The following is a 24,408-nucleotide window of genomic DNA, read 5'->3' on the forward strand; positions in this document are numbered from 1 at the left end:
CCTCCGCCGCCTCCGCCTTCTCCTCCACCGCCACCTCCTCCACCACCATCACCGCCGCCGCCTCCACCTCCTCCTCCCCCTCTTCCTGCGCCACCGCCATATAATCGCAGATATTGTCTCCAAAAGTTGTAATCTGCGTAGTCATATTGACGCTATGAGGAAGAAATAATAATCTAGTTATTTATATTTTGTTATATATATATATATATATATATATATATATATATATATATATATATATATATATATAATATATATATATATATATATATATATATATATATATATATATATATATATATATATATATATATATATATATATATATATATAAATAATTGAGTTGAATCAAGAACAGTGAAAAAAACTTCCAGCCCCCACCGGGATTCGAACCGGGGCCTTCCGCTCTGTACGCGGACACCCTAACCACTAGGCTATGGACGCTGATTGTATGTCCAGAGGTTCGAAACCGGTAAGGAAGGTCGTAATTCCACTGTAGGCGTTTGTCACCTGTATCGAACAATACCAGTTCTGTTTTTGGTGACATATTTTGCCTTACTCTAAAGATCAAACATGATGCTAACCAACTCGAAATCATTTGTGATTCCTAAAGCCGGATCTCGAAAGAGATACTTTTAACAGACTTTATGTTAATGCAATGGAGGTAAACGACAAAGGCAAATGAATATAGATAAATGAAAAATCGTAATGAGTTGGAAAATCAAGAACAGTGAAAAAACTTTCAGCCTCCACCGGGATTCGAACCACCGGCCTTCTGTACGCGGACACCCTAACCACTAGGCTATGAACGCTGATTGTATGTCCAGAGGTTCGAAGCCGGTTAGGAAGGTCGTGATTCCACTGTAAGCGTTTGTCACCTGTATCGAACAATACTAGTTCTGTTTTTGGTGACATATTTTGCCTTACTTTAGAGATCAAACATGATGCTAACCAACTCGAAATCCTTTGTGATTCCTAAAGCCGGATCTCGAATGAGATACTTTGAACACACTTTATGTTAATGCAATGGAGGCAAACGACATTGTACAATTGTACAATTTTAATATAATTCAATTTACATGTTAACGCAGGATACCATGTCGCACAATAGAGGGCGTGGACACGTTTTGTACTAACATGTATAAACCAATAATTTCAACGACGGTGAGATCCGAAATTATTTTACTCGTGGTAATTTTTCAACTGCTTATCATTCATGCTAACATTTAATTTTAACGAAAAAAATGCAACTATAAGAACAGTCTAGTCAAAGAAAATTAACGGTTATTGGCAGAGTTCATGATTTTTACAAAACAAATCAAAGGCAATACATAGCTTCCCTGTAAAGTATGTAAGGTTCGAAATTTGAGCGTGGATTCAAGCAATTTCCATATTTTATTCTTTCTGATTTACTTGATTATGAGATGTAACATTTAAAAACAACTACATAATTGAAGAAAAAACAGTGTTTTTGTAATTATTTGATAGATTTTGATCTTAGTTTGATAATCGCAACCACGACCAAAACGTAAAATGAGACACGTCATAATTGGAAACTCGACTAACTGATGATACGTTTTCCTCTATAATGCTTTTAAGTTACCATGCACGGACAAGCTGTTATCCTTTCACCACCACCCCCCCCCCCGACGTCCCCCTCTCACTCCCACACTTACTCCTCTACTGTTATTGTCTAGACACTAATCACTTACTTCGTCGAATTCTTGCTTTTCAAGTTCCATTTTTTGGATGCAACAACAGACAATGCACAGACAAGAAATACAAAGCATATGTAAATATTCATGTTGGAGGTATCGACGCAAAATGAACGTTTTCTCTTCAAAGACAACTTTCGAAGTGCTTGACCAAACATGCATATTAGTGTCAAATCTCAAAGGTCTAATATTAAGTCCATATGGAGAAACCATTCTATTAAGATTAGTGGTTATTTGACCAAACATGCATATTAGTGTCAAATCTGAAAGGTCTAGTATTAAACCCATATGGAGAAATCCTTCTATTTAGATTGTTTATTTGTCAGAGAGCACCTGCACTCTCAGGAAAGTCAAATCGGGATCAAAAAGATGGATTTTACACCAAAAGAGTTTGACGAATCTCAAGTTTGATGGAATGTTTGTTCTCTCGTTTGCATTATTTCTTTGTCTTTCTTTTTTCATCTTTTTTCCTTCTTTTCTGTTTTAGTATTCTGAACTTTACATATTAAATTTGTAGTTTTTATGGCGGAAATATCCATGGACTTCGCCTTCTGAAACTACAACCACACAACTCTACTCTTTCCGTCTTCCGATAGCCTAGTATTTCATAAATTGTTGTATGCAAAACTCCTTAAGCGTACCAAGACCGGGATTGTTTTTGTTTTTACAAATCGTAGCGTTCTCATATTTTTATCTGTTTTTTGTATATATATTTAACTATTTCAAGCTTCCATTTCATTTCGCTCGCAGGCTAGAAAAATATGTACCATAACCAGTATTGTACAGGATATAGGTCTTTGAAAGAGTGATTTCAACAAAACGTCATTATGGAAATGTCTCTAAATTGAACTCTACTACGGATGTAACCTAGTTCCTCAGGATGCACCATCTGACGTTCCCTTTTTATTTTTTGCTGGAGCAAGACCCCTACAGAGGGGTCGGCTTCTATAACCCCATGGCAGCACCTCCTTTGTAAAATCTGTCATTTGCCTCTTGCCCTTCGACAAAAATTCAGCCCCTCTACCTTAATCAGACGGCGGAATTCTGAATTCCACCCCCTCCCCCAACGCCCAACACCTCAAACACCTGTGCACGCCTCTGGGTACGTATCCAGTCCATTCATGGGGTTATTGTGACAACTCTAATGTTGTGTAATTGTTATGCTGTAAAATATGTGACAAGGGTAACTATGTCGGCCACACGGGTTCCAAATTTAGAAAAATAGAGACTATATTAAACTTTAGTCATGTAGGTATCGTTCACTTGGCAAGCAATGCCAATCTTGTAGTGCGCACTACAAGAAAATACCCCTCACACTGAATAGGGCCTAAGGATTTTAAGCGATTTATCCATTTGTTATGCTGGCGTCACACTGTCCCGAAGTTGACATCAGATGGACACACGATAAAGAAAATGTTCAAATTCGGCTCTGATCGTAAAAACATCGGGCCATTCGTGAGGGCATCTTAAACCATCGTATGACCGCCGGTGGAGTTTTTCAGGCTCCGGCAGCAACTTCGTGAGTGGTGGTAAAATCTTTGGCATGCCAAAAAATTGCCCGAAGACCTTGCGAAGGTTCATTTTCGTGTTGAATTCGTGTGTCCATTTTGCCTTTCGTAAGGCCATCGTGAGGGCATCTTATCAAATCGTGTCATCTTCTTTTTTACTTCGTGTGATCATCGGTGCCATCGGGCATTTTCGCCTCACGAAGACAATACGAAGGAAACAAGAACCTACCCGATTGTCTTATGAAGGTAACACGAATACGTGAAGCCCTCGCAATGCCGTCGAGTAACCATCGTATTATAATACGATGACATCGAGATGGGACCACGGTGTCGGCGAAGACAGCCGAATTTGTGAACCTCAAGCGTTTCCCAGGTGTCATGGTAACGTGGACATATAAAGGCCAGCCTCAAAGAATCTTCCACAGACATTCCTAAGCAACTCTACAGAGTAGAGGCGTGTGTAATTTCAGTTCCTGCAGAATGGCATACTTTGGTGATGAGACAACCAGGAAAAAGAAAGCAGCAGCATTGCTTCTTTTGATGTACCTCAGAGAACATGATGAGCACTTCTTACAGGCCCAGCACCTCCTCTTACAATAACAAACCATTCTTTGATTTCACTTTGTCATTTCTTGCTATTTGCCTTTCTAGCATTCGACAATGTACTTATCAATACGTCGTCGTGTAGCCATCGTGTGGCCTTCGTGTGGCATTCGTGTGTCCTGCGGGTAAACTACTTAAATAGAAATGCACATCTTCGTGTTGCCTTCGTGTGTGGTTCGGGTGCCATCGTGTGACCTTCTGTAGGCATCGTACTTGCTTCGGCTGTTGATTGGCTGTTGACCAAGTTCGGGGCCATCTTCGTGCGAAATTCAAAATTCCATATTCGTATGGCCATCTGGTGTCAACTTCGCGACAGTGTGACGGCTGCATAAGGGAGAACGGATCTCTGGGATATTGACTTCTCTTGTTCTGTTGACAATGTTGTTGTACTTTCTAGTTCTATGTACGATGTTCGTTTGCTACTTTTCAGTTCACTTCGCACGCGTGTCAGAAGTAACCGCTGTTCGTTAAAAAAAAAACATGTGTGCTCATATTATATCATGTGTTGTATATACGGTATCAATTTTTGGTTTCGATGAAATCGTAACCTATGCATTCATGCAGGCGGAGAGTGTGTGTGTGTGTTTGTGTGTGTGACGCCTGGCTTGTAAACACGGTAACTCAAGTAGGGAAGCTTGGACCAATCTAATATTTGGTGTATATGAGTACCACATTGAGTAGATGTGCCCTATTTTTTGTGGTGCCTGTGAAGGTCACCAAAGGTCAGTTAGAGGCCAAAAACCAAATATTATAACAAGCAATAACTCCCATTGACAGGATCCGACATGGTTGATATTTTGGGACCAGTTGTGAATGGGGTAAGGGATCATTTAAAAACATAACGGTCATGTGATCCAAGGTCAACAAAGGTCAATTAGGGGTCAAAAACTAGTATTTTTGCAATAACTTGAGAACCAAATGTCCGTGAAGGTTGGGAGTTACGCTATTGTAATCAGGGAGTCGACCCGCATCTAGGCGACCTTTGACCTCAGGTTAACCTCCGGTGACCTTTATCAGTTTTTTGGGTTATTTTAATTTTCGTGGCCATAATCGGATCTCAAAGGTACCTTCCGATCAAAATGGTCCATAGTTGACCCCTGTGCGACCTTCGTGTGCGAAGTTATCAGAGGTCAATGTTTTTGTTTTTAATAAGTACAGTTAGGATGGTCGTACAGACTAGTCATGTTGCTTTTTGAAATCAGCGTGTCAAACTACATCTGACCGCGAGGTCAACAGGTCAAAGGTCAAATCTTAAAAAATATGCTCATTTTAGGAGATACGGGGCGAAACAAAACAGAACAAAGATAAGTTTAAAAGTTTGTTGACATATGATAGAGCTTTTTGTGCTGAATATAGGAAACCAACTTCCGCTTCAATCGGACACCCAGTTCTCAAGTTATGAGGTGCCAAAGGTTGGTTTTGATACATTTCTAGCAATAACATTATGTGTGTACATTGTAGTCCAACAATTTTTTAGGACAGAGTGCACCTCATTAAGAGAAACATTTTTGATAAAAACCATCAGGTCATTCAAGGTTGATTATGTGCAAAAAACTGCCAGCTTATGCTTATTTTTGCAACAACTTCTAGTCACGAAATCTGACATGGCTGGTATATTAGGACAAGTTGTGAATGGAGTAGGGACACATTTTCAAAAATAACCGTGATGTGATCCAAGGTCACCAAAGGTCATTTATGGGTCAAAATGTGTTTTTTTTTCTCAATAACTTGTGAAACTACCACTGACAGGGTCCGACATGGTTGATATTTTGGGACTAGTTGTGAATGGGGTAAAGAATCGTTTCAAAACATAACGGTAATATGATCCAAGGTCAACAAAGGTCAATTAATGGGTCAAAATGTGTTTTTTCCGATAACTTGTGAAACTACCCGCTGACAAGGTTGAGAGTTACGCTATTGTAATACAATAGTCGAACTGCATTTGGGTGACCTTTGACCTCAGGTTGACCACCAGTGACCTGTATTAGCTTCTTTCAAGTTGATTCTTTGAAGTTTCGTGGGCATATTCCAATCTAACTTGTCCATAAGTGGACTCCTCTGCAACCCTAATTTGCGAAGTTATTAGAGATTTGGTTTGGTTTTGTAATACTTGGTGTGTGGATTCATAACATTGAGTACAAGAACCCTATTGCTTTTGATGGAGGTCTGTATAACCACGTACAGTAGACTGACCTGTGTTAGCATGCCATAGTGTTATTGTAACAGCAAGTTCTGGTTATACTAACAAGCAGAAGTCTAGTGCATTGAAGTCATCGAAACCTCAATGCATTTTGCATTCTGGTTATAATTCATCGATCTTTCGCGGAACATTGTTACATAATGTATATATAAAAACATAAATGTATTATATATTCATTTCACGGAGTTCATAGTATCTCTTCCGAGTTCCGACTTCACAAATAAAGTTCGGGTTGGATAGCATTATAATTGATCTCTATATTAAGGCTCATTGCTTACGTCATTCATAAGTTCCCCCAAGAGGGTCGAGCACTCGTAGATTATGATAATACTATTACTTATCTAATACTTATTGCTCTTCACCATTATATTCAGGTTAATGTCCTCCACCGCAAGTAAAAAATGCGACCCCTAGCCAGTTCTGGGCAGTTGTCGAATTACATATTGCAACATATTATGATCTAAGTGAAATGGATATTTGGTTTCCTAGGGTGTCTCGTCCAACAAAATCAAGAAACATAAGATGAAGAAGAATGCATTTTCCTCCACCTGCACCTTTATATAATAAAAACAAAAGAACTCGTATCAATGTAGCTATCTGATAAAAGGTTGTGGGATGCGCTGCGTGTACCACTTATCCCTGAGAGTTTTGCTAACGAGGTCGATAGATTTTGACTTGCTGACCAGTTTGACAAAGGCAACATTGCGTAATCTTCTGCATATGCTGGACATTCTGCTAACACTTGTAAAATGAAGTTGCTGACCGTGTTGTTGTTGAGCTGTCTGTTGATGTCCCTGGTTTTGACCACAGACGTAAGACATGCGTGCAAGTCAGGGTTAAGATTTGCTCGGCATCTCTGCCCTAAGTCTAGGGAGGCGAATGATCATGGGGCGTTCCAACGACGTGAAGAGAATGCTGAAGCAGTAAGTGTTAATAATATGTATCTGTAATATTGAATGGAAAATGTTATATAAGATGGTCTAGGCGATGTTTGAGACGTTATAAGACAACAATGATGTTGTAATAGGTAACGCAACTAACAGTATTGCTGGTTTTTGGTCACATGTGTCATCATTTATATTCTTTAGAGTAACTGGAACTTTTTCGGATGTTTGCTTAAAATTCCGATTTAAATATAGTGCAGTAGCCAACAGCGGTAAAATTCATGTAGGAGTGATGTTCCCTAATAGGGCGAATGCGCGTTAAAGTAATGGCCATACCATACATAGGTTACTGGAATTATCATTAGGTTCGGTAACAGTTTAATCACTTGGCGCGGTGTGACGGCAACGTTTACTGCATGGACCTAAAGTGCCTAGGTCTATATGCAAGAAAACGAAATAAGTTGTCCTTGTTTGGCCTCAAGCGGTGTTGCCCGTTTTAGCAAAACTTATGGGGTTAAAAAAGGGTGGAGTCGTGGTTACAAATCGACATTTTGAACTAACAACTACATTGTGTATCGGCGGCAGCGGCAGTACAACTATACATGTATACACATGCGAACAATTAGGGCCGGTATGCAAAGTTATGGAATACGCGTAGTTAGAAACTACATTATGCATCCAGCATTTTAAACTATATAAGTGAAGGGAAGAGTTTATATATTATTACGCTCAATATAAATGTTATCTCAAAAGACGGAATATTTACAAGCAAAATAGTTATGAAAGTTGAAGACGGGAATGAAATATGTATAGAGCTCTCCGTCTGTATATTGTGAGAAATAAACAAAAAAATTAATAGAGAGATTATTTAAAGCAATAGTTCTGCATGTACGTTTACAGTCAACTTTAAATAAAGAAAATGTTTCGATTGTTATTCACTTGTGTTATATTCCAATGTGTCTGTGACGTAATAATTAGAGGAAATATTTAAAAGGTCATTTCTTAGATTAAGAGCAAGCGCCATCTATTTATATTTCATTGTCTGCCTTTAATTCATAGTGTAGCTGAGATTTCAGCTCAGTTAATTTTTCTTTATATTTAACCAAATAAATCGTGATGTTTGTAACATATTTACCGCGGTACAGGGAATTTTGGATTACATATTCCCGGTTTAGCTGGCAAGTACCCGGGACTACGCATGGCTAATTAACGTATGAACAATAAAAGCGTGCCATAATATAAATGCAGTGCATGAACTGTAATTTCTCTTAATTCGTCGCATTTTTTTCTCGATAAGTTTGCATTAATCATAACTTATGAATATATATATAATTTTTTTTAATTGCAGGACTAACTTTTGGTGGACTGAACAGAAACATAACGCTGTAGACCTTATCTGAGAGACTGTTGAATGGATTAGTCGTTTAGCATACAGCTGTAAACTGGTGATGGGATAATCTGTTTTGTTAACTTGTTATCATTTACTTTCCAAATGATAGCAATGCTTATTAAAGTAAAACAATAACCATAAATGCAGTGACTGAAATCATTCATTGTAACTTCATTGGCTCAAACTCTGGGAAAATCAAATTTTATACACAACCCCTTCCCTATTCCTACCTCACACCTACACCCTTCACCCCGCCCCACCTGTCACCCTTCCAGCCCACCCAACCCCCCCCCCATCCGCTGCAAACTCAACACTTATGTCAAAGAAAGTCATATCGGGATCGAAGAGGTGAACTTTACACCAAAATAATTTGACGAATCTCAAGTTTGGGGAAAGGTTCGTTCTTTAAGGTTTTTTGTTTCTTCGTCGTTCTTTCTTTTTTTTAATTCTGTTTTTTTTTTATTCTCGAAAAACCGCGATAAGACTCTTGCACAAAACTAATAGAACAATGAAAACAGTTAACTTTACATACGAAAATTGTAGTGGTTATGGCGGAAATATCATCTATAATGCGCCCTCTACCCTTACCGTCTTTCGATATCCTTTCTTCCAGGGTTGTGAATGAAAAAAAAAAGCCGTTCTTTCATTTCCTCATATTTCTTTCAGGTTTTCATTTCATACGAGCATTAAAATAGTATCTGACGGCTACCCGCATTTTCGAGATCAGAAAAAAAGAACCTGTTGATATTGATGAAAAGAAAGCGTATGGATTTTAATGTCGTATGTAACTGTTTATCGTTCCAAGTTTGATGAAACTTAGACGAAATTTTTCTTATGATATAGATTATATTAGATTAATCCAGCAAAGCTATGCTCTGAGGAGTGGAAATTTATACTAATTTATATGACAGTTAAGCTTTCACTTGACATGACAATACTTCAGTATTCAGATATCTGTGTATCTGCGAACACTTTTATAACGGTGGCGTGCATACAAAGAGGGTGCGGGGTGGGGTGGTGTGTTGGTGGGGGTGGGGTGGTGTTCCCCAAGTCCAATCGTCAGTCGGGGGAATGGATCAGCCAGATCATCCGAGTCGTAATATTAGCTAACTTAAATAAGCATAATTTGCTTTCACAAACGACGTGACCTTCAATCTCAGAGCGAAAATTCTAGACTGCTGTGATAATCAGAAAAGGAAAGTCAGTATATCCATAAAGCTATTACGAAATAGCGCCATCCTTTATTTCGTGTAGCCGGCGTGACAGTGTAAATTTCCCTTGGGTAGTTTTAACTATAATAGTTTAGTATAAAACACCCTACCAGATAAAATAAATCGAACCACGGTATAGTACACCAAGCAAGGGTGCATTGTAGTGCATACTAGGGAACAATGAGTTAAATTAGTGAGTGATTCCAGTAGTGAGCAATGTATTGCGCGATTCCGTTTCTCTGTTCTACAGTATTGTTTCAGTTTATTTGGGGGGAGGGGGGGGGGTGAGAAAGAAGAAGAATTTTATGATAAGAATGCAAAGAGGGGGAAAGAAACTGTCTAGGAATAAACATCAACTGCTTGCTTTTCGAATGTGGGGGGGGGGGGTATAGTACTGGTTTCTCGTGTATGATCATCCTATAGTGAGTTGCACTCATTTGAAGTAGACTGCGCCATATTATATGAACGCGACTTTTCGTATACGAAGATACTGCTACATTAATTGTCCTGAATGTCATGTTATTGTAATATATATATATATATATATATATATATATATATATATATATATATATATATATATATATATATATATATATTATATATATATACGTACGATTTATATGTGCATGTTTATGAGAAATAACAGTTTTGATAACTAGATGGTTTATAACTTAGAGTGATTAAAACGATATCAATGAAAATTTTCCAATTGAAAATCCTGAATCAGAGTCCACGCTACTATATAGTTTTATCCGTGAATTTGTGCTACCTGCTGGATCTGCATTTCTTTGCCTCGGTCTGTTGTCGTTATTGTCGCATCTTTCGAGTTTTATGAAGAAGATAATGCACTCCATATCACAGTGAGATGTATGAATTTAAGGAATCATATAAGTGACACGTAAGGAAAGAGGGCAGCCAAGGTAATTAAACAATTTCAAATTCACGTGTGACCAATTACAGGAAAATTTCATCTGAACCGCATAGCTATTATAACCAAATTTCCGGGTAAGCTCGTTCTACCGTTTATTTCGGTACAGTGTTTTTATAGCATTGCGTGCCTTTCATATGTCTGCTTCAGTAAGGCAGAACGTATATTACTCTGTGAAGTAGTTCATCCAGGGTGTTCATACATCGTCCTACGTCCTACATCTGTGCCTGGTCTGCCTCCTTCACCACGTCCACCTCTTCCAGAACGACCTGCATCGCGTCCGTTATTACCGCCCTCTCCGTTACCTCCTCCCCCTCCGTCGCCTCTGCCACATCCGCCCACCACCACCACCGCCGCCGCCTCCACCTCCTTCTCCCCCTCTTCCTCCGCCACCGCCATATAATCTCAGATATTGTCTCCAAAAGTTGTAATCTGCGTAGTCATATTGACGCTATGAGAAAGAAATAATAATCTAGTTATATATATTTTGTTTTATATATATATATAATTGAGATCGCAATGAGTTGAATCCAGAACAGTGAAAAAAACTTCCAGCCCCCACCGGGATTCGAACCGGGGCCTTCCGCTCTGTACGAGGACACCCTAACCACTAGGCTATGGACGCTGATTGTATGTTCAGAGGTTCGAAACCGGTAAGGAAGGTCGTCATTCCACTGTAGGCGTTTGTCACCTGTATCGAACAATACTAGTTCTGTTTTTGGTGACATATTTTGCCTTACTCTAGAGATCAAACATGATGCTAACCAACTCGAAATCTTCTGTGATTCCTAAAGCCGGATCTCGAAAGAGAAACTTTGAACAGACTTTATGTTTATGCAATGGTGGTAAACGACAAAGGCAAATGAATATATATAAATGAAAAATCGTAATGATTTGGAAAATCAAGAACAGTGAAAAAACTCTCAGCCTCCACCGGGATTCGAACCACGGGCCTTCTGTACGCGGACACCCTAACCACTAGGCTATGGACTCTGATTGTATGTCCAGAGGTTCGAAACCGGTAAGGAAGGTCGTAATTCCACTGTAGGCGTTTGTCACCTGTATCGAACAATACTAGTTCTGTTTTTGGTGACATATTTTGCCTTACTTTAGAGATCAAACATGATGCTAACCAACTCGAAATCATTTGTGATTCCTAAAGCCGGATCTCGAATGAGATACTTTGAACACACTTTATGTTAATGCAATGGAGGTAAACGACATTGTACAATTATACAATTATAATATAATTCAATTTACATGTTAACGTAGGATACCATGTCGCACAATAGAGGGCGTGGACACGTTTTGTACTAACATGTATAAACTCGGAATACCAATAATTTCAACGACGGTGAGATCCGAAATTATTTTATTCGTCGTAATTTTTCAGCTGCTTATCATTTATGTTAACATTTCATTTTAACGGGAAAAAAATGCAACTATAATAACAGTCTAGTGAAAGAAAATTAACGGTTATTGACAAAGTTCATGATTTTTACAAAACAAATCAAAGGCAATACATAGCTTCCCTGTGAAGTATGTAAGGTTCGAAACTTGAGCGTGGATTCAAGTAATTTACATATTTTATTCTTTCTGATTTACTTGATCATGAGATATAACATTTTGAAAACAACTACATAATTGAAGATAAAACAGTGTTTTTGTAATTATTTGATAGATTATGATCTTAGTTTGATCATCGCAACCACGACCAAAACGTAAAATGAAACACGTCATAATTGAAAACTCGACTATCTGATAATAAGGTTTCCTCTATAATGCTTTCAAGTTACCATGCACGGACAAGCTGGTATCCTTTCACCACCACCCCAACCCCCCGACGCCCACCCTCTCACTCCCACACTGACTCCTCTACTGTAATTGTCTAGACACTAATCACTTACTTCGTGGAATTCTTGCTCTTCAAGTTCCATTTTTTTTGATGCAACAACAGACACTGAACAGGCAAGAAATACAAACCATATGTAAAAATTCATGTTGGAGGTATCGACGCAAAGTGAACGTTTTCTCTTCAAAGACAACTTTCGAAGTGCTTGACCAAACATGCATATTAGTGTCAAATGTGAAAGGTCTAATGTTAAGTCCATATGGAGAAATCCTTCTATTTAGATTGTTTATTTGTCAAAGAGCACCTGCACTCTCAGGAAAGTCAAATCGGGATCAAAAAGATGGATTTTACACCAAAAGAGTTTGACGAATCTCAAATTTGATGGAATGTTTGTTCTCTCGTTTGCATTATTTCTTTGTCTTTCTTTTTTCATCTTTTTCTTTCTTTTCTGTTTTACTATTCTGAACTTTACATATTTAATTTGTATTTTTTATGGCCGAAATAGCCATCGACTTCGCCTTCTGAAACTACAACCACACAACTCTACTCTTTCCAGGGCAGTAGGCCAAATTATTTTTAGGACAGAGTGCACCTCATCAAGAGGAACATTTTTGATAACAACCATCAGGTCATTCAAGGTCATTCAAGGTTGATTATGTGCAAAAAACTGCCAGCTTATGCTATTTTTTGCAAAAACTTCTAGTCACGAAGTCTGACATGGCTGGTATGTTAGGACAAGTTGTGAATGGAGTAGGGACACATTTTCAAAAGTAACCGTAATGTGATCCAAGGTCACCAAAGGTCATTTATGGGGCAAAATGTGTTTTTTCATCAATAACTTGTGAAACTACCACTGACAGGGTCCGACATGGTTGATATTTTGAGACTAGTTGTGAATGGGGTAAAGGATCGTTTCAAAACATAACGGTAATATGATTCAAGGTCAACAAAGGTCAATTAGGGGTCAAAAACTAGTATTTTTTGCAATAATGTGAGAACCAAATGTCCATCAAGGTTGGGATTTTAGGACAGAGTGCACATCATCAAGGGGAAATTTTTCGATTAAAACCATTAGGTCATTCAAGGTCATTCAAGGTTGATTATGTGCCAAAAACTCCCAACTTATGCTAATTTTTGCAACAACTTCTAGTCACGAAGTCTGACATGGCTGGTCTATTAGGACAAGTTGTGAATGAAGTAGGGACACATTTTCCAAAACAACCGTGATGTGCTCCAAGGTCACCAAAGGTCATTAATGGGTCAAAATGTGTTTTTTCCGAAAACTTGTGAAACTACCCGCTGACAGGGTTGAGAGTTACGCTATTGTAATACAATAGTCGAACTGCATTTGGGTGACCTTTGACCTCAGGTTGACCACCAGTGACCTGTATTAGCTTCTTTCAAGTCGATTCTTTGAAGTTTCGTGGGCATATTCCAATCTAACTTGTCCATAAGTGGACTCCTCTGCAACCCTAATGTGCGAAGTTATTAGAGATTTGGTTTTGTTTTGTAATACTTGGTGTGTGGATTCATAACATTGAGTACAAGAACCCTATTGCTTTTGATGGAGGTCTGTATAACCACGTACAGTAGACTGACCTGTGTTAGCATGCCATAGTGTTATTGTAACAGCTAGTTCTGGTTATACTAACAAGCAGAAGTCTAGTGCAATGAAGTCATCGAAACCTCAATGCATTTTGCATTCTGGTTATAATTCATCGAGCTTTCGCGGAACATTGTTACATAATGTATATATATATAAACATAAATGTATTATATATTCATTTCGCTGAGTTCATAATATCTCGTCCGAGTTCCGACTTCACAAATAAAGTTCGGGTTGGATAGCATTTTAATTGATCTCTATATTAAGACTCATTGCTCACGTCATACAATAGTTCCCCCAAGAGGGTCGAGCACTCGTGGATTATGATAATACTATTACTTATCTAATACTTATTGCTCCACACCATTATAAACAGGTTAATGTCCTCCACAGCAAGAACAAATGCGACCCGTATTAAAGCCAGTTCCGGTCAGTTGTCGAATTACATCTTATGACCTAAGTGAAATGGGTATCTAGTTTTCTAGGGTGTCTCGTCCAACAAAATCGAGAAACATAAGATGAAGAAGAATGCATTTTCCACCACCTGCACCTTTATATAATAAAAACAGAAGAACTCGTATCAATGTCGTTATCTGATAAAAGGTTGTGGGATGTGCTACGTGTACCACTTATCCTTGAGAGTTTTGCTAACGAGGTCGATAGATTTTGACTTACTGAACAGTTTGACAAAGGCAACATTGCATAATCTTCTGCATATGCTGAGACATTCTGCGAACACTAGTAAAATGAAGTTGCTGACCGTGTTGTTGTTGAGCTGTCTGTTGATGTCCCTGGTTTTGACCACAGACGCAAGAAGACATCCGTGCAAGAGAGGGTTAAGATTTGCCCGGCATCCCTGCCCTAAGCCTAGGGAGGCGGAGGCGGATGATCATGGAGCGTTCCAACGACGTGAAGAGAATGCTGAAGCAGTAAGTGTTAATAATATGTATCTGTAATATTGAATGAAAAATGTTATATAAGATGGTCTAGGCGATGTTTGAGACGTTATAAGACAACAATGATGTTGTAATAGGTAACGCAACTAACAGTATTGCTGGTTTTTGGTCACATGTGTCATCATTTATATTCCTTAGAGTAACTGGAACTTTTTCGGATGTTTGCTTAAAATTCCGATTTAAATATAATGCAGTAGCCAACAGCGGTAAAATTCATGCAGGAGTGATGTTCCCTAATAGGGCGAATGCGCGTTAAAGTAATTGCCATACCATACATAGGTTACTGGAATTATCATTAGGTTCGGTAACAGTTTAAACACTTGGCGCGGTTTGACGGCATCGTTAACTGCAGGGACCTATAAGTGCCAGGTGCTATAAGTGCCTAGGTCTATGTGCAAGAAAACGAAATAATTTGTCCTCGTTTAGCCTCAAGCGGTGTTGCCCGTTTTAGCTAAAGTTATGGGGTTAACAAAATGGCGGAGTCGTGGTTACAAATCGATATTTTGAACTAACAACTACAGTGTGCATCGACGGCAGCGGCAGTACAACTATATATGTATACACATACGAAACATTAGGGCCGGTATGCAAAGTTATGGAATACGCGAAGTTAGAAACTACATAATGAATCCAACATTTTCACTATAAGTGACATAAGGGAAAGAGTTTATATATTTACTATTCTCAATATAAATGTTATCCTAAAAGACAGAATATTTACAAGTAAAATAGTTATGAAAGTTGAAGACGGGTATACTTAGTGAGGGAAATAATAAATAATGAAATATGTATAGTGCTCTCCGCCTGTATATTGTGAGAAATGTACAAACATTTTATTAAAGATATTAATTAAAACAATGTACGTTTACATTTAACTTTAAATCAAGCAAATGTTTCGATTGTTATTCACTTGTCTTATATTCCAATGTTTTTGTGTCGTAATAATTGCAGGAAATATTTACAAGGTTATATCTTAGATTAAGAGCAAACGCCATCTATTTATATATTCTATTGTCTGCCTTTAATCCAGAGTGTAGCTGAGATTTCAGCTCAGTTAATATTTCTTGATATTTAACCAAATGAATCGTGATGTTTGCAATTGATTAACAGCGGTACAGGGAATTTTGGATTACAGATTCCCGGTTTAGCTGGTTACCGGGACTACGCATGGCTAATTAACGTATGAACAATAAAAGCGTGCCATAAAATAAATGCAGTGCATGAACTTTAATTTCTCTTTATTCGTCGCATTTTATTTTTCGATAAGTTTGCATTAATCATAACTAAGGAATATATATATTTTTTTAATTGCAGGACTAACTTTTGGTGGACTGAACAGAAACATAACGCTGTAGACCTTATCTGAGAGACTGTTGAATGGATTAGTCGTTAAGCCTACAGCTGTAAACTGGTGATGGGAGAATCTGTTTTGTTAACTTGTTATCATTAACTTTCCAAATGATAGCAATGCTTATTAAAGTAAAACACTAATCATAAATGCAGTGACTGAAATCATTCATTGTGAACTTCATTGGCCCAAACTCTAGGAAAATCAAATTTCATACACAACTCCTTCCCCATCTCTACCTCACACCTACACCCGTCGCCCCACCCCACTCATCGCCATATCCCTCCACCCTCCACGCCCCTGCAAACTCACCACTCATGTCAAGGAAAGTCAAATCGGGATCGATAAGGTGGATAGTACACAAAAATAGTTTGACGAATCTCAAGTTTGAGAAAAGATTTGTTCTTTCGGGGTTTTTTGTTTCTTCGTCGTTCTTTCTTTTTTATTCTTTTTTTTTATTCTCGAAAAAACCGCGATAGGAATCTTGCACAAAACTAATAGAACCATGAATATTGATAACTTTACATACGAAAATTGTAGTGGTTATGGCGGAAATATCATCTATAATGCGCCCTCCACCCTTACCGTCTTTCGATAACCTTTCTTCCAGGGTTGTGAATTAAACAAAAAAGGCGTTTTTTCATTTCCTCATATTTCCTCACATTAAATAGTATCTGACGGCTTCCCGCATTTTTCAAGATCAGACACAAAAAGAACCTGTCGATATTGATGAAAAGAAAGCGTATGGATTTTAATGTCGTATATTACCGTATATTGTTCCAAGTTTGATAACACGTAGACGAAATTCTTGTAATGTTATAGGTCTTCATTAGATAAATTCCAGCAAAGCTATGCTCTGAGGAGTGGGAATTTATACTAATTTATATGACAGTAAAGCTTTCACTTGACATGAGGATACTTCAGTATTCAGATATCTGTGTATCTGCGAACACTTTTATAACGGTGGCGTGCATACAAAGAGGGTGCGGGGTGGGGTGGTGTGTTGGTGGGGGTGGGGTGGTGTTCCCCAAGTCCAATAGTCAGTCGGGGAATGGATCAGCCGGGAGTATTGTGCATTCATCCGAGTCGTAATATTAGCTAACTTAAATAAACATAATTTGCTTTCACAAACGACGTGTCGTGACCTTCGATCTCAGAGCGATAATTGTAGACTGTCGTCCTCATTCTCAGTGATAATAAGAAAAAGGAAGTAAGTATATCCTTGAAGCTATTACGAAATAGCGCCATCTATTTTTCGTGTAGCCGGCGTGACAGTGTAAATTCCCCTGGGTAGTTTTAACTATAATAGTTTAATATAAAACGCCCTACAGGATAAAATAACTCGAACCACGGTATAACACACCAAAGCAAGGGTGCATTGTAGAGCATACTAGGGAACAATGAGTTAAATTGGTGACTGGTTCCACCAATGAGCAATACATTGTGCGATTACGTTTCTCTATTCTACTGTATTGTCTCAGTTTATTCGGGGAAATAAAGAATAAGAATTGTATTATAAGGATGCAAATTTAGAGGGGGAAAGAGACCGTCTAGGAATAAACATTAACTGCGTGCTTTTCGAAGGGGGGGGGGGCAAATTCAAAATTCCACCTGACTGATTTAGGTATAGGGACGTGAACCGTTATGGAGGGACCAGCGAGGAATGAATTATGCACCAGTCCTGTCATATTATATTTGTATTAAAACGAAGGATATTATTTGGTATCTCGTTGCACTCATTTTAGGTAGACTGCGCAATATTAGGTATCGGAATGTGACTCTTCGTATTCGAAGATACTTCAACACTCATTGTCCTGGATGTCATCTCATTGTTGTAAATATACATGTAAATATACACGTAAAATACAGATGTGCATGTTTATGAGAATTAACAGTTGCGTAAACTATATGGTTTAGAACTTAGAGTGATTAAGACGATAGCAATAACAAGGAAAATTTTCCTATTGAAAATCCTGAATCAGAGTCCACGCTACTATATAGTTTTATCCTTGTGTTTGTGCTACCTGCTGGATCTGCATTTCTTTGCCTCGGTCTGTTATCGTTATTGTTGCATCTTTCGAGTTTTATGGAGAAGATAATGCACTCCATATCACAGTGAGATGTATGAGTTTAAGGAACTAGATCTGTGACACCTTTTCTGTAAGGAAAGAGGGGCGAGATAATTAAACAGTTTCAAATTCATGTCTGACCAATAATAGGAAAATTACACCTGAACCGCATAGCTATTACAACCAGATTCCCGAGTAAGCTCGTTCTACCGTTTATTTCGGTTTAGTGTTTTTTGTCGCATTCATAGGCGTACGAGGCGGGGGGCAGGGGGGCAGACTGCCCCCCCCCCCAAATTTCCAGAGGACAAGAAATTCGGGCAAAAGTCCTGAAAAATTCGGGCAGCCTAAGAGGAGAATTTTTTTTTATATATATATATATTATATATTATATATTTATATATATATATATATATATATATATATATATATATATATATGCAGTAGCTTGCCCGAATCTTTTTCAAATTTTTGCCGGACAATTTTATGATTTTCTTTATTTAGCATCATGATGCTCGAATATTTCCGTGTAACACCACCGTAAGCGCAGTTCATCTGGGCTACCACGCTTTTTGCACGATCAATTTTTTTCTAACTAGTCAATTGTTTACCTGGACCAAGGGTGGCGGAACCTGGGGGCACAGGGGGCACATGGCCCCAACTTTGCCTCAGGTTAAAAATGTGCCTTTTTTCTACATAAAAATTGAGGTGCCTCAAATTGGCAAGAGACCAGGGAACCAGAATGAACACTCGGGAAGGGTCGTTTCCGGCCATCTGAGGGGTTTGTAAAACCAGAAATTTTCTTGTACGCTCCGCGCAAACCGATAGTGGCCCTCCGCTCAGACAGTCGTGCATACAACTTTGCCAATCCTGGCTACGCCCATGACTGTTAATGAATCTCTGTGGGTCAAAATCAAAGCTATTTCGAATGGAACAAATTGTTAAGATACTAACAAGAAATAAACTCTAATTCGGAAGATTCATACATTAGCAACTACCATAATCTCACCTCATTTTGTCTCAAAAGAAAACTTGTTCCTTGTTTCCCAATTTGCACATTGAATATTGCAGTGCTAGTATGCATATTTTTCATGAAGGGGGTGGGGGGTGTTGATGGAGTGATGTGTTTACGCAAATAATTACGCAAATAAGATAATATAATAAGAGTTAAAAATGGTACCGTACTAAATAAAAGGCTGCATCAGTCTAATCGAATTTCTGCAAAGTGGCTTTGATGATATATATATATATATATATATATATATATATATATATATATATATATATAGACCAGGGTTGTCCAACCTACGGCCCGCGGGCCACAGTTCGGCCCGCCGCAGGGTTGCGTCCGGCCCGCCAGAGATGCTCTACGGTGCGAAATTTTAGTGAGCAGATTTATTGATAACAATTTGAAGCTATGTAATCAATCAATCGAACCTTCTGGGTCCAAAAAACTGCATACAGGTCAGTTGGTGTGACACTCTCTCAGCGGAAGGGGGGGGGCGCCTTTATTCATCTGTTTTATCAGGAAGAAAAATAAATCAGTGCGCTCCGCTCTCACATTTTGTTGCCTTGGGCTCCGGGCCAAAAAATCGAGTGTAGGGTTCATGCGGCCCCTTCCTCATCATAATCATTCCATGTGGCCCTCCTCTGCAAAAGGTTGGACAACCCTGGATTAGACTGATGCAGCCTTATATTTTTTTTCTTCATTTATATATATATATATTTAGATATATATATATATAAATAACCCGATGTTAGTTCATGTGGATTGTTTATGTTCACTTTCGCCGTCATTGCATTATCTCTTTGTAATATCCACAACAAGACCCCTATTCGCTGGATGCGTTTCTTCCCTACCATGATCCCTAGCCGACAGTGTGAATGATATTCACACGGTTTGTATCACATGCCTCTTGTTTTTTGTATTAAATCAAATAACCCACTGAAAAAGTATGGTGGATGCTGATTGAATTTAATGAAAAAGTTCATCACTTTGAGGCAACTCTGACCACATTTCGAGTGTTTTGTACAACGAGGGATGACATTAGTTTATTAGGATGTGCGTGTTTAAATAGCATAGGTCTTTATTCGGATCTGGATTAGCAATATGTTAGTGTTAAGAATAACAATGTATATTATAACTCAATTTACATTTTAACGTAGGATAACATGTCGCACAATAGAGGGCGTGGACACGTTTTTTACTAACAGGAATAAATTCGGGATACCAATAATTTCAACCACGGTGAGATCCGAAGTTATTTTATTCGTCGTAATATTTTCAACTGTCATTTATGTTAACATCTAATTTTAGCGAAACAAAATGCAACTATAATAACAGTCTAGTCAAATAAAATTAACAGTTATTGGCAAACTCCAAACACCAAATCTCAATTACTACGGAGCACTGCAACAGTTTAATGTTGTGTGTTCTCAGACGTTTAAGAATGTAAACATATCGTCCCGGAAGTGAGCTGAGTTCCGCGACTGACGTCACGCCGCATTACCGTAAATACAACAATTTAAGAAAGTTTTTATTACCATCGAATTTTTGATCGTTTATTCCTCGAGGATGCAAGCTTCGTTTGACACAAATTGGGTATCATTTTCAACGCTTATTCTCCACTTCTTCCGCATTGGGCAAGTGTTTTATTACCACCAACCCGGAATATCAATACTCTAACTTTTACTTCGTGATGTTGTGCCGTTATGGTGAGAGGTAGGCCCAAAGAAAGCAAAAATAAGCCAAGGTAACTACAACATTTAGGGAGAGGAGTCCAAAGAAGTATCTTTTCACATGGTTTTCAAATATTATTGATGGCCTTAGTTGTAGGTTTGATTTTTTCTGGTGTCGGCCAACTTGCTAGCTTTTTGTAACGACTGTTATACTTTATCGACCATTCAGTCTGATCATAATGCGGTAATTTTTAAGATGCGTGCTTCAACTTTTAAGAGAGGCGGAGGTTTTTGGGAATTAAACACTTCCCTATTGAAAGAAGCAGATTTCGTAGAAGGAATTCGTAAGTTAGTTGCTAGTGCCTTGGCAGAATGGGATTTAGATGCAACTAATCCACAAAATTTTGGGGAATATTTAAAATTCCTCATTCGTTCCTGGTCCATGAAATATTCTAAAAAAAAGTCTCGTCTTGTGAGGGAGAAGGACAAAACGCTGCAAAAAGTTATTGTTTCATTAGAAACTGACAACAATTTTTACTCCACTCCGTCCCTTAAACTACGAATTTCAAACGCTAAGCGCAGCCTTGACGACATTTACGAGAGCAAAATTGATGGTATTATTATTCGCTTTAGAGCAAGATGGGTTGAACAAGTTGAACGGAATACACAATACTTCCTAAATCTAGAGAGCGAAACAGTGAGCGCAAGTCAATTAAAATTCTAGTTGATGACAATGGGACTGAGTTTACCGATCTCCACGCAATTCTAAACGTTGAGCGAATTTTTTACGAAAATTTATACGCTACTTGTATTGATGCTTGCTTGGATAATACTTTTACTGAGTCACTTTATATTCCGGGTTTGAACGACGATTCAAGAAATAATTATGAAGGTGCCTTAACTGAAGGGGAATGTTGGAATGCACTTAAGAGTATGGCTTCTTGTAAGGTACCTGGCAGCGATGGTCTGCCAGCTGAATTTTACAGATTTTTTTGGCCAGAAATTAAGTCTTTCGTTGTTATGTCGCTAAACTCGGGATATTTGATAAGTAAACTTTCTTCGGAGCAAGGCAGAGCTGTTATTACTTTACTTCCTAAAGATGGTAAAGACATTAAGAAAATTAGTAATTGGAGGCCAATCTCACTTTTAAATGTAGACTACAAAATTGCTTCTTCTTGTATTTCTGCAAGACTCCAAGAGGTCTTGCCGCATGTTATCCATCATGATCAAACCGGTTTTCTTAAAAACCGATATATAGGAGAATATATTCGACTGATCCTAGATGTTATACAGTATGCACAGGATAAAAATGTGCCAGGTAACATTCTCTTCGTTGACTTTGAAAAAGCCTTCGACAGTGTTAATTGGAATTTTTTGTACCTTACACTTCAACTTTTCAATTTTTGGGATAGCATTATTCGTTGGGTTAAGACCTTTTATGCAAATTGTACGGCTTGCGTTTTGATTTACGGGGTTTCCTCTGGCTTTTTTCCCTGTTAAAAGGGGGATGCGCCGAGGGTGCCCCTTAAGCCCATACCTTTTTGTGTTGTGTGCAGAAATTTTGGCTTTGAAATTACGAGCTGACCGTATTTATGTCGGTTTTCCAGTAGGTAATGTTAACATTAAAGTGTCTATGTATGCTGATGACACATTTTTTTCTGCACAATAACGATCGTTCTTTACAGAAAGTTGTTGAAATACTAACAGAGTTAAAACAAGCTTCTGGTCTGAAGATCAACTTCGAAAAGTCTAACATTCTTCCTATCGGCGATAATAATGAAAATGTTCACGGTCAGAGTGCTTATAATATTCCCTTTACAGATGGTCCTATTAAGGTTTTTGGTAAATCACTTATGAATAATAGAAGTGACCCTTTTCCCTTAAATTATTGGCCAAAACTTTCACGTTTGAAAAGTGTCCTAAATATGTGGTCTCCTCGTGATCGACTCCCTAGGTAAAATTGTTATCATAAAGAGTTTTGTTTTGTCACAACTTGTTTACCCCTTCTCTGTTCTGCCTAACCCTCCATTTTTAAAGGAACTAAATAGTTTACTGTTAAACTTTATTTGGAGAGGAAACGGCGACAATATAAAGAGGAAAATTTTAATGCAGCCACAGGAAGAAGGCGGCTTAAATATGATTAACGTGCATGATTTTATGAAAAGTATGAAAATCGCTTGGATTAAAAGATATACAGATCATACCTTTGGCCATTGGAAAGTCCTTTTCGACTATTTTTTGAAATACGTTGGTAAGGATTTTCTTTTTAGCTGTAATTTCAAAGGAAATGTTATTTTCAAGAAGGTTAAACACAAGTTTATTCGCAACTCCTGTTGTGCTTGGAGCGATCTCACCTTTGAAACCCCGGTGGCGAATTACGGTGATCAGATTATCTGGAACAACAGTTTTATCAAGATTAATAATGAAGTAGTTTGGTACAGGAAGTGTTTTAATTCAAATGTGCTTTATGTCCGGGATTTGTATGACATGTCTGGCAGGCCTCTGTCGTATACTGTTTTTATTGCTAAATTTAATTGTTCAAGCTTCCCCTTCACAAAGCTGAATGGGATTATACATTCTATCCCACGTACGTGGATACCATCCATATATTCATTACAGCTGCCGAAGCAACCATGTAGGCAGCAGGTTATGTTAGCGCAATTATATGGTACTACTAAGATTTGTCGATATGCTTATAATAAATTTAACAGCCGTTGTATTGAGCAAACCACGTGGTTGTTTAAAATGGGGCAATGATTTTAAAGGCACCACTTTAAACTGGGGTGAGATTTTGTTTCTTGTAGCAAGATTAGAGATACTAAATTAAGAAGCTTTCAGTACAAGTTTATCCATCCCATCATTGCTACAAATAGTTTTCTTAGTAAACTTAACATTATTGACGACCCAAGTTGCACTTTTTGTGGCGAGTCTACTGAAACATTAGACCAGCTTAGCGCTGTAGCGCAGTTGGAGATATTTGGAACAAAATATATCTTGAAATCTTTAATTCAAAAGTTGTAGTTGAGTACGAACACGTGTGTTTTGGTTATGATTATGAAAACAAAATGAAATGGTATAGCATGACAATTTTTTATGCCAAATATTATATTTACCTTTGCAGAATTAACAAAAGCGTTCCAAGTTATGATATTTTCAAGCATAAGCTTTCATTTTTCTTGAGTGTTGAAATGTATTTACTTATCAATAACAAAAAGCGCAAAGAAATTAAACTGATAAGAGATTCTTTGCATTATTGATAAAGGAAATGTCCTTTCTGGTGTCATGAAACGAACTTTTCTTTCTTGTTAATTTAATGTGTTGTGTAGAAGAGATAATGCAAATAAAAATGGGAAAAATTATTATTATTATTATTATTATTATTGTTATTGTTATTGTTATTGTTGTTATTGTTATTTTTAATTGGTTGTATTATTATTATTATTATTATTATTATTATTA

At 37.9% G+C, this 24,408-nt stretch overlaps 2 long non-coding RNA genes across 2 annotated transcripts; both read left to right on the plus strand.

Moving 5' to 3' along the window:
* The first annotated feature begins 6,615 nt into the window (after positions 1-6,615).
* Positions 6,616-8,442, plus strand: LOC139975037 (uncharacterized). Its single transcript, XR_011795636.1, has 2 exons — positions 6,616-6,949; positions 8,259-8,442. It is a non-coding gene; the product is annotated as an uncharacterized lncRNA (long non-coding RNA).
* Positions 8,443-13,079: 4,637 nt separating this feature from the next.
* Positions 13,080-16,354, plus strand: LOC139974932 (uncharacterized). The gene is made up of 2 exons (XR_011795598.1): positions 13,080-14,829; positions 16,171-16,354. It is a non-coding gene; the product is annotated as an uncharacterized lncRNA (long non-coding RNA).
* Positions 16,355-24,408: the final 8,054 nt, after the last annotated feature.

The sequence above is a fragment of the Apostichopus japonicus genome, chromosome 10, assembly GCF_037975245.1.
Source record: "Apostichopus japonicus isolate 1M-3 chromosome 10, ASM3797524v1, whole genome shotgun sequence".
Taxonomy (NCBI): domain Eukaryota; kingdom Metazoa; phylum Echinodermata; class Holothuroidea; order Aspidochirotida; family Stichopodidae; genus Apostichopus; species Apostichopus japonicus.